A 9,892-nucleotide genomic window follows, 5' to 3' on the forward strand; every position below is an offset into this window, starting at 1 on the left:
GGTGGGACTGTAAACTAGTTCAACCATTGTGGAAGTCAGTGTGGCGATTCCTCAGGGATCTAGAACTAGAAATACCATTTGACCCAGCCATCCCATTACTGGGTATATACCCAAAGGACTATAAATCATGCTGCTATAAAGACACATGCACACGTATGTTTATTGCGGCATTATTCACAATAGCAAAGACTTGGAACCAACCCAAATGTCCAACAATGATAGACTGGATTAAGAAAATGTGACACATATACACCATGGAATACTATGCAGCCATAAAAAATGATGAGTTCATGTCCTTTGTAGGGACATGGATGAAATTGGAAACCATCATTCTCAGTAAACTATCGCAAGAACAAACAACCAAACACCGCATATTCTCACTCATAGGTGGGAATTGAACAATGAGATCACATGGACACAGGAAGGGGAATATCACACTCTGGGGACTGTTGTGGGGTGGGGGGAGGGGGGAGGGATAGCATTGGGAGATATACCACCAGCATGGCACATGTATACATATGTAACTAACCTGCACAATGTGCACATGTACCCTAAAACTTAAAGTATAATAAAAAAAAAAAAAAAAAAAAAAAAAAAAGAAATGTAAATTAGTACAAAAAAAAAAAAAAAAAAAGAAAGAGAGAGACCGAATAAGTGTTGAAAAGGCAGGTCCAGGGGACTGGACTATTGGAGGCTTCCTCATGGCCCAGAAGTGGACGATAACATTGATAGTGTTTCTCCCTGGTAGGTATGACTTTAGACATATTTTTCCATCTACTTTTCTGTATTTTTCAAATGCTTTCCAATAAAGGACTCTCCAGCCACATGCATCCGTTGACACTGGAAAGGTGATCAGTCTGAACTGAGATGTGCCTTAAATGAAAAAAAAAACCAAAGAGATTTCAAACCTAAGTGAAAAAAAAAGGAAAGTGAATTATCTCGTTCGTATTTTTTTTTTTTATGAAACACATGTTGAAATCATATTTTAGATGTATTGGATTAAATATCTTAAAGCTAATTTTACCTACTTCTTTTTACTGTTTTCAGTGTGACTACTAGAAAGCTGAACATTATATATATGGTTCAACTGCTGGACCGCACTGCTTCATAATTATCAGTAATATGTTTCTAATGGAATTAAACCCACACTTAATTTAAGGCCTAGTCATGTAATACAAATTTCAATTTATCTTCTAACATGTTACCGTCACTATTTTAGAATAAGGAAGGCCAAACATTAATTAAGCACATCAGTTTAAACAACTTTCTCCCATCTCTATTGAGCATGAAACCAAAAGGCAGGATGGTATTTTTGACCGGCCTTGTAGTACAAAAAGCTCTAGAGAATGGATGGGAGAAATTAGACTTCACTGGCTACTCTGAGGCAGACTAAATATTTTCAATTTGCTCTCCCTCTGAGGACCTCGATTTCCTCAAGTAGAATATGAAGCAATGAGTCAATGACTTCTCTACTGCTCTGCAAAACAAATAGTCTATAATCTTGTACCTTGGTGGCTATGAAGTTAAAACAAGACATGAGGAAGGACCTTCCAGTTAAGAGAGGTAAAACTCAACAAACAGGGCCTTTGAATCACTGCATGCTTTGGCAAATGTAGCCCTGGCATGCAAGATGCCAGGAAATGACACTGGAGAGCACTTCCTGGCCTCCCAGGATGATTCCAGAAAAAGTAAATTCCCTTGTTGCCTGCAGGTTGCATCCCCCTAGTTCAAGAAGGAACCACACAATCTGGTAAGTCAGGTAACTTCCTTCATTCAAAATGAAAACAAGAGAATTGAAATTAAGAAAGAAAGAGTATAATTACCTAGAGAATCTCTCATAAATGTCGAAGTTGTCTGCGTTTCCATGTTACAACTCTTTTTAGCTTGATGATAATCTGACAATTTTTTACAACTATTTTTAACTTGACGATATTTTAGCTTGTTGATGATTTAGGTTTTTGGAAACCTAAAAAAAAAATGCATTCAGGTTTTTTTTTCTCAGAGCTTTCGGCCACTGCTCAGTCACTGTATACACAATCTTAGTTATGTGACAATATCATTTTATACATCATATATCGATCCTTTTTGTAGAGACAGAATCTTGCTCTCTCAGAAAGGCTGGAGTGCAGCGGTGTAATCATGGCTCACGAAAGCCTCAAACTGCTGAGCTCAAGCAATCCTCTCACTTCAGCCTTCCAAGTAGCTGGACTAGAGGCACCTACCACCACCCACCACATAAAGCTAATTTTAATTTTTATAGAGACAGGGTCTTTCTATGTTGCACAGGTTTGTCTCAAACGCATGACCTCAAGTGATCCTACTGCCTGGGCCTCACAAAATGCTGGGATCACAAGCATGAGCCACTGTGTCCACTTATAGCTTCTAAGAATAAATCTGAGGAAAGACCAGTCCAAGTATGCTACAAAATGTGACAGGAATAATCATAAATATTTATCAATTTAACTATATAAAAGTTGAATATTTACATATGGTTTAAAATTTAAAAATTCACTGCAATAATATGGAGTCATAAGAGTTATTAAGAAATCATTTTAAGCAGATAGAGAAAACCTAGAATCCTTGGAAAGTTTTTGTCTCATTTAAAGCAGCTCCAGAAAAGTTTCTTGTCTAGCAGGAAAGCCCTGGCTCTTGGAGTCTGGCACGCAAAATTTGATATGCAAATACCCGCCATTAGAAACTGGGTCCACCAAAACATGGCTTCCTACCCTCCTTCCTTGACTTACCCCCTCATGTGCCTGAACACATGGCCGCCCCCACATATCCTCACGTCTGCAGAACATCATGGCACCCCGCATCTTCATATTAAAAGTGTAATGTGGGAGGGCCAGTTTTTTAGGGGCTGCGTGAGTGACATGCCTGATCAAACCAATCCCCTGAGCCTATGCAAGTCAGGCACCACCTCCTCCAGCCTCCTCATGTAACTGGCTGGTTTCCTGCCTCACTTGGGGTTTCCTCCCTCAGCTGTATAGGGAAGCTTCTTCCTTCTTTCTCGCCTATTAAACTCTCTGCTTCTTAAAACTATTCCAAGTGTGTCTGTGTTGTCCTACCCAATTAGCAGCATACAAAAGCCCTAGTCTTTCTCCACTCATCAGAGCTGAATCATTTTGGTGCATTGGCCGGAAATCCAAGGTACAGTCTTTGTCAGGGTGGTGAGTATGCAAGCAAGATTAAAACCTGTTGTATCATTCTGAGGTTCTCTTAGCCTCTATATTAAAATAAATCCAATAAATCAATGGGAATCCATCAGCCTAGTACATACAGTTAGCGTTGACTGCCATAAAAAAACTTGTATGTGAGACTTGCTGGAGAGAACATGCAGAAAAACCACATTACACATGGGCATTGAATTTCTGGCCAGGGCACACCCTGGCATAATTCAGAGCCCTATGGTCTGGATGCAGCCTCCAACAGCCCATTCAGGGTGTTTGCAGAGAATCGTTAACTATCCTTTTGCAAAACTCTTCTTCTCCATCTCCAGCCTCTCGCTCCTTCTCTGCATGAAATGGGCAGGGATTATTACAGCCTAGGAAAAGAGATTTCCCCTTTTCATCTGTGGTGAGATGACTTGCTACCACTTCTCTGGTGAGGACACAGCATTTCTAAGCCAACATTGCCACCTACGGAGAGTGGAAATCCTCTAAGAAGCACACTTTGTTCCTGTTTTTCCAATACATCTCCAAAGCTTTCTTTTACACTGTTAGCATTAAGGCTCTGGGCCTCTTCTGAGATGGGCAGTTTCTACCTTTAGCAATTAGGAGTAAGATGTTTTCTGAAGACCAATTTTAGTCTCTATAGTGTCCCACTGGCAGGAAAATAATCCTCAATTCGGTCCCTATATTCCTTTAAAGCATCTATTATCTCTCCTGTTAAGATAGGATTTAATTAGTGAGAGGACTTTAAGTCCAGAAGTTAATCGGAACCATTTCACTATGGGTGAAAGCTTTAGTACTGGCCACAATAGCAGAATATAGAGTTCAATCTAACAGACACATCTCTTAAAGGGGTCTTGCCTAATTGCATGGTTTTTCCAGAAATCCCTTTTTTAAGAAAGTCATACAGGCAACACAACTCTAAGAATTAAAAGGGAAATAAAAGACAGAGGAATACACTGCTGTGGATGGCATAAATAAGACATGAAATTTAGTTTCTCTGGTGTCATGGCTTAAAGTGTCATGACTTCAGTCACGGGTGTCACTTTTAAATGGGAGCTGAAATTCAGGAGCAAAGAAAGAAAAATAGTTACAGAATGCCCCCTACAATACTGGTCTCCATTCTGGATCATATACTTAAAAGAAGGAGACTAAAAAGATGTTTTTATCCTTATGTCTCTTTCTAGATTGCTAAGAGATCATCTTTAACATCCATTCCCTTGGAACATACATATATTTATACACACACACACATTGTTATATATGCATAAATGTGTATATATAGATGTATAAATACATATAAGTATAAATATACATATTGTGCGTGTGTGTGTGTGTGTGTGTGTGTGTGTGTCTGTGTCAGAATCTCACTGTTTCACCCAGGCTGGAGTGCATTGGGGAGATCTCAACTCACTGGAAATTCCACCTGTTGAGGTCAAGTGATTCTTCTGCCTCAGCCTCATGAGAAGCTGGAATTACTGGCACACACCACCACACCTGGCTAGTTTTAGTATTTTTAGTAGAGATGCAGTTTCACCATGTTGCTCAGTCTAGTCTCAAACTCCTGACCTCAAAATCTGCCCACCACATTCTCCCAAAGTGCTGGGATTACAGGCATGAACCACCGTACCTGGCTGGGAGTATTTTAAAGCAACTGGACTCATTCAGCCCTGAAACGTTGAAGGAAAATTTCCTATTTACTTTTGCACAATTTGATGGCCTTCTTTCTACACCTTTGTAAGTGTTGCAAAATAACCAAGTCCATTTAGCGGTCATATCCGGCAAGCCCAAAGAGAGAAATTTCCCAAAATTAGAGAAGCAAGTTTCAGGGGAACCATCTGAGGATTCCCTTATTTGTGGCCCCTTCAAGTTATCTTCTCATTGGAGGAAATTTGGAAAGTAAAGGGAGGCTTATGCCAAATTTCTGATGATCCTGATAGGCATATAGAAGCTTTCCAAAATTTAACTTAGGTGTTTGACCTCTTATGAAGGAATGTTTTTATCCTCCTAAGCTAAACCTTAACTTCAGCTAAAAGAGGCAGCTCTGCAAGCAAAAGAAAATTGTGGAAATGAGCAATATGTCTTCTATAGTAGGTGAAAAGGGAAAAGAGCAACTAGGGTAGGCAAATAAATAGGGGAAGTACTATTCCAAATAGGAAAAGGGGCAATACCTCTTGAAAAGCTTAGCTGGAACTCCTTTCTATAGTGTTTTTCATTTTTTGTGTGTGTAATTTAAAATGGCATCTGTCTGTTTCATAATGTTTGTCCAACTTGGGATAAGTTAATTTTACAAACCTTAAAATGCTTGGCTTACAGTTGAGCTAGAAGAAAGGAAACTTAGAAGCCTGATATGCTGGCAAAAAGGAAAAATTTCTTACCCATTTGGCTTTCGGCTTCTCTCTCACTGAGCAAACTGGTAAAAAAAGAAAAAAGGGGATTATTGTTTATATTCTAGGTAAATTTATAAATAACGAAAAAAGATTTGTGAGTTTGGTCTTAAGTTGTAGACAATTTGTGTGCTTTGCATGTCGTTCTGTACGATTCTGTCAATAAAAGGGTATCTTAAGTGGGGTGAAGGCCCAGGACCCGATGAGCCTGCTGTTCAAGCCAGACCAACTTAATGGCCAGTAACAAACTGGGCTATAGTCGTACATCTTGTTCCATGTCCTTGGGAACATAACCTGTAACCGTGTGGCAATATTTTGTTTTAGTCTCTGCCATTTTAGGAGGTGATTTTTTCATCCCATAAGTCAGTTCATAGAAGAGGGCCACAAAATCTGATAAGCCAGTTTTTCAGTCCGGGTGATCCCAGCCGATCTGTCAAACGCAGGGTTTACAAAATATCTCAAGCACTGATCTGGAAAGCAGTTTAGGGAAGGTCAAAATCTTGTAGCCTCTGCCTCCCTGACACCTAAGCCATGGTCCCTAACCTTGTGGCTAACTTATTGTTCTGGTTTCCAGGCAAGAGGAAAGTATACCTTTGGAAGCAGCTGTTATCCTCTTTGTTTTAGACTACAGACTGTATACAAGGCTCCTCCTAAAGTTGGCTCAGCCTAACCCAAAGATGGGCAAAGACAGCTTGGGGGCGGGAAATGAAATAAATTTGTTTAGGTCAACTCTCTTTCACTGTCTCCCTCACAGGTTTGCAATGAATGATTCAAAAGCTATCATTCCTCTGAAAATACCTTGGACACTTGCGGTTAAGTCATAGCCTAGGTTGGTTTGATCTGTGAGGTTACATTTTCTAAAGTTCGAAAACCAAAAATCTTAACTACTTGACATGGCTAAAGTTAAGTAATAAGAAATGTTTTAGGAATTTTCTTAAAAATGTTCAGCTTAATTAAAAGTAGATATTCAAGTTATTGATACATTTAAAATTATTTTTCTGAAAAAAATGGCCTTTTCTTCTCAGTAGACTGAATTATTTTTCCCCATTTTTTGTCTTCACCCTCTTAATGCATGCCTGAGAGGCCCTAACATAACTTCTGATAGCACGGGACTCCTGGGGAAAAACAGAATAGGTGCCAAATTCTCCATATGGGAAAACACACGCAAACAAAACAAAACCAAACACCCATGTTTTGCTCATGAAAACCCCCAAATTGAAAGCAGATGTTTCCCTCCCAATACCAAAGGCTCCGTACTGTTATGCATTGTGTTATTTACCTTTGTGAGTATTGAGGATAGCAAGTTCCTTCACATTACGAGAGCGCTTTGGTGTGTAATAACTAGGTAGAAAATGCACTGTATGAAATGGCTAATAGTAGTTATAAATCAGAGAAGCATGCTCTTGTCTACCTAAAACATAGAGAAACATCCTCACCACCCCCTCCCTCCACTAAGAAACAAGACTCCCAAAGGAGATGGATTAATTGCCTTCTGCTGTGTCTGCTTATCACTCCCTAAAAACTGCAACTTAATGATCCTATTCCTCCAAGGGCTACAACCTGAAGCCAGTAATCCAATTAAGAAACTGGCACATAAGAAACATCTCTGAATTTTCTGTTTGTGTCGCTATATATGTGGTGTGTGTAATGTCTATAAAAGCAAACTCTAATTAATTGTCTTAAAGAGAAGTAATCACTTGAATATGTTTTAGTTCACGTGAGTTTAAGTAATATAGTCTTGAGAATTACTGGTAAGATGCAAGTGTTGTCAAAATGAAAATAGGTCATTTAAATGATTCAATTTAGACACCAGATTTGCTAAATGTTCCAAGGTTGTTTCTCACCTGCTTTACAGGTTGGTAAAACCTGGGATACATGGAGCGAGAGGCTGAAACCTCACGCTTTATCTGCACTTCTGTCTGAGTTGTAGGATCCACACCGTGTATGTAAGTAAAATCGCCTATTAACCAGGGTGTTCATCAAAAATGAAAGTTGCTAAATGTTCACAGTGAACATGAACTAAACTCAAAAGGTTATTGTATGGTCTTTTTTATAACATTAGCATTGAAATAAAGGAATACCAATGAGTTCTTAAGAAACGAATCTGCCATTTAGTAAAAGAGTTTTAAAAGGTTTGTAAATATTTCACCTCATGGTCAAATTGGTTGAGATTAAATGAAATGATCTATAAGATTTAATTTAAACAAATTGAGGTTAACATTAACAAACTGATGAAAGGGTAAAATTTGGCTTTGAGCAGGATGTCATACTCAAATGACAAGCCACATCATAATAAACACTAATAAACGATTTTTACCCTTTGAGCCATCATTTTGGCAAAACAAGTAATTTGTGGAAATCTGGATTCCTATATCAAACCGAGTGTACTAAGCCTCTAACATTTAACAGGCATCCTAAAACCATAATTCAAGTTGCAAAATTGCCCTTCCTAATGCCTGGCTTTCTGGGTGGTGAGAGGGCTTCTGAAACATTAAGAAAAGACATATACAGGGCATGTTTAGTCACATGGTATTGCCAAAATGATGTCCAATTTCCTTTAAGTTAAATTTTAGTGAATAATAGTAACAGATGTTCCAAAATTGTGTGGAATTTCTAAAATTCTAATGTCTAAGTGTACACTATGCACCATAATTAAGGGTAAATTTGTTGTAAACTATGGAAACAAGACATTTTGAATTTCTTCCCATACTTTCTTTTTGCTTTATTTTATTTTATTTTTTTTTTTTACTATCTCAGGAGATTTACAAAACTTTACCTGCAAATTGATCACAGAAACTTAAAAATTTTAACTATGTTGCTATAAGAAGAGCAACAAATACTCTCTTCACATCCAGTACATCATTTTTATAGCTGGAGCAAGCCCAATTCCCAGGAATGTTATATAAATTTGCAGAGGGTGTGCCCTTAGCATTAAACCACTGGGTATCATTGAGAAGCCCCAAGTAAGACTTGACGCTAGGGTAAAGCCTTGCTACTTTTAACATCTGGCAGCAGCAGTTTGCGATGCAGGCCAAAAATACTGCTATAAATCCAGTGTGGTCTAAGACAAACCCTCAGAAAGAGAATATGCTTTCTTAAGAAAAAAGAGATTCACTCCCACTTGCCAACATAGAATCCCTGTCACTGCTCATCCTCACCTTCTCTTGTCCGTTTACTCCCGGGATGACCAGATCAAAAGGCCACATGGATGACAATTGCAGCCCTGATGATTCCTTTACCCCAGAGACCTTGAACTCTCCTCATTTCCATGGCTCCATATAATGACAGCATCATGCATTTTGTTTCCAGTTTCCACCTGAAACCTAATCCTGCAATTCTCTACTCTTGGACAATTGTAATAATTACACCTGCCAGTCTCTCCAGATCTAGTCTTTGATCCCTGGGACTGCTACTTAACACTCACATTCCTCCTGGTGTAGCAGTCACTTGCCCTCTCCCCTGCTTCCCTTCACTATGCAAGATAAGCCCTGAATCTGCAGTTTAATAGGCTGCCATTCTCACATCAAATAACTTAGGCTCTGCAAAGCTCCAGTCCTTAAACATCTCCATCTTTCCAACCTCACTGAAAAGTGCAGAAGAGATAGATGCTTACAATTCCTCCCCAGACCTGCCAAAAAATAAAAATAAAAAATAAACTCACCTACAAGCACATGGTTTGGTCTCATTTAATTTCAGGCTTCCCCAACTACAGCTGGGCCCTCAATACAAGTGATCAGTCCTCTCAGCTTTAAAGAGCTGTTCTTCTGTTACTCCCATGAGCTACTCTGCACCTCTAAGCTGCTCCTAAAACCCATGATCTAAGGCTCTAATCTGCCTGAGAAGATGGGAGCTTATTTAGGGTGTGTTTCTCTTAATCCCAACTTGACTGTTCACCTCTGACACTCTTCCTTTTCCATTTGTCCCAGAGGAAGCAAATCCGTGTATATATTTCAAGGGCCACCCTTCTTTTTCTTTGCACTCTTTAGCGCAATTCCTATTGCTCTCCTGGGACCTTGTTAGCTCAATTGTACCATCTCATTCTTGGATCTTGAAACAACCTACTAATAGCTGCAGGAAATAGTTACACAGTAAAATATTTGTAAATACCACCTCTTGGTGTTTTGAATTCTCTCAAGGATACTCTTTTCCCAAAAAATGATGGTTTCAGCCTCTGATTGACAAGCCTTCTCAAAATCTTTCCTGAATGTAGGTACTTTCTTTCCATACTTTCTTTTTGCTCTATTTTAATTTTTGCTATCTCAGCAGCTTAACAAAAGTTTACCTGCAAATTGATCACAAAAATTTAAAAATTTTAACAATTATACTCCAACAAGT

Source organism: Gorilla gorilla, chromosome Y, assembly GCF_029281585.2.
Source record: "Gorilla gorilla gorilla isolate KB3781 chromosome Y, NHGRI_mGorGor1-v2.1_pri, whole genome shotgun sequence".
In the NCBI taxonomy this organism is placed as follows: domain Eukaryota; kingdom Metazoa; phylum Chordata; class Mammalia; order Primates; family Hominidae; genus Gorilla; species Gorilla gorilla.